The sequence below is a fragment of the Penaeus chinensis genome, chromosome 19 (assembly GCF_019202785.1).
Source record: "Penaeus chinensis breed Huanghai No. 1 chromosome 19, ASM1920278v2, whole genome shotgun sequence".
Lineage (NCBI taxonomy): Eukaryota > Metazoa > Arthropoda > Malacostraca > Decapoda > Penaeidae > Penaeus > Penaeus chinensis.
The window spans coordinates 20,776,405-20,778,904 of NC_061837.1; the positions used below are offsets into that span (position 1 = coordinate 20,776,405).

The window sequence follows — 2,500 nt, forward strand, 5'->3', positions numbered from 1 at the left end:
TCTGTGTTGTCTCATATTTCTTGTTCTCAGTTAATCCCTCCATTTTATCAGTTTCCTCATGTTTAGAGTTCTTATGATGTCACGTGTTTTTTTTTTTAATTTCCTTTCTTTTATTTGTAATCTTTAATCTTTTCTTGTCTATAATTCCTTTGTTTTCTATGTCTAGTTTCATTAGTCTCTTTTCTCGTTAACCTATGATTTTTTTCCTTAATAATAATAATTTATAACCACATTTCACCTCTCTCCATCCCTTCTTTCTTACATTACTTTTCAATTCTGTGTGTTATTTTTATTTGTTCCTGTTTTTTGTGTCTCTTTCCTAATCTTTAGTTTTCATCTTCTCCTTTCTCATACTTCTTTATTTTGTTCTCTTCATTTTCTTTAATTTTTGACAAGTTTCCTTTTCTTTTCTAATGTTTTTTTCCTTGGAGTGCAAAGTGGAAGCAGGCCAAGGAATGCTCTGTTGGGATGATTGATCAGAATCTGCTTGAATCATGACCATCTGTGAACCTTTTTCCATAATATTTAGAAATGCAGTTTGATTTGTTATTATAGGAACAAGTTGCCTCTCGGTAGAGTTAAAGCTTTTTGTATTTGCTGCAATTACAATGCAGCAAAACCTGAAAAGGAGTAACTTCTTAGGGCTTCTGCGTGCGTCATGCACTGCTTTCTTTTTTTAGAGATGTTTATAGTAAACTTGCAGTATTTCTTAGAATGTTCCATTTGCTTTCATTCTATAAGGGATGGATTGTTAACCAAGCATAATGTGCAGTGAAATGATGAAAGCATTTGTTATTATTATTTCTTAGAAATAATGAAACAGGAAACTTGAATGACACACTTAGAACAAGAACTTTAAGCAAAAAAAAACAACTTCAAATGCAAATTGAAATTGAAGATAAAAGTTAAATGAGCAATGTCTTTTGGAAGGATTCAGCTCATATTTGGAGGCCTAACAAAGAGCAATATTATGATGGTTATTGCTTTGGAAGAAAGTAAACTTCAATACATTGATTATTGTTTGTTAATATGAATATTTAGATGTAAAAATATAGTGAATGGGAAAAAAGGTACATTGTTACTCAAAATTTGTCATGGGCATGTTTGGGTAAATTATTTTTCAAGTGAGTTGAAATTTTTGAAAATAGATTAGCAACAGAGGTCATCACACTTCTGTTGAATCAAACAGAATTGAAAGTAGACACAAATTTCTTACAACTTGTAGATTAGTTTATCAGAGGGAGGACTGCAAGTGTCATGAAGCATGGCACCAGATCACATAATTGTTTACACTGCACTAGAGATACAGGACATGCGTGATTAGGAATGTTGCCATGATTATCTAGATGTTGGTTGAGGAAAATAGTTGTTCAGTTGTGTTTATGAGTCTGATTCTTTCTGTTCTTTCTTATGTAGTCGTCATTGAGTGACAGTGCATGCTGTCAGGGGTGTTTGACATTTGTATCCACATACAAACATTCATATATGCAGTACACACATACTCACACATAGGCACATCCATTAATGCATACACACACACATACAAACACACTCACACTTACACACTCACACTCACTCACATATATATACACATATATGCACATATACACATACACATATACACATACACATATACATATACACATACACATACACATACACATACACACCCACACCCACATATACACATACACATACACACACATACACATACAAATGTGCACACACACATACACATGCCCACACACATACACACGCACAACACACATACACACACATACGCATGCACATGCAATACACGCACACACATATGCACGTACACATACACATGTACACACACACACACACACACACACACACACACACACACACACACACACACACACACACACACACACACACACACACACACACACACATGCACACACACACACACACACACACACACACACACACACACACACACACACACACACACACACACACACACACACACACACACACACGTGCACATGTACACACACACATACACATGCACATACAAACGCACACACACACACGCACACGCATAGACACGTACACACATACACACACGTAAACACATACACACACATACACACACATACACACGCATAGACACGTACACACATACACACACGTAAACACATACACACACATACACACACATACACACACATACACACACATACACACATATACACACACATACACACATACACACACATACACACATACACACACATACACACACATACACACATACACACATACACACATACACACATACACACACATACACACACATACACATACATTCACACACATACACATACATTCACACACATTCACACACATTCACACACATTCACACACATACACATACATACACACATACATATACATACACACATACATATACATACACACATACATATACACATGCATAAATACATACCTACATACATACATACATACATAC

The 2,500-nt window shown here is 35.5% G+C and overlaps 1 protein-coding gene across 6 annotated transcripts in view; it reads left to right on the top strand.

Annotated features, from left to right (window-relative positions):
- LOC125035070 overlaps window positions 1–2,500 on the top strand; it is a 30,832-nt gene that overhangs the window by 1,477 nt on the left and 26,855 nt on the right. The gene's annotated exons all lie outside the window — the stretch shown is intronic.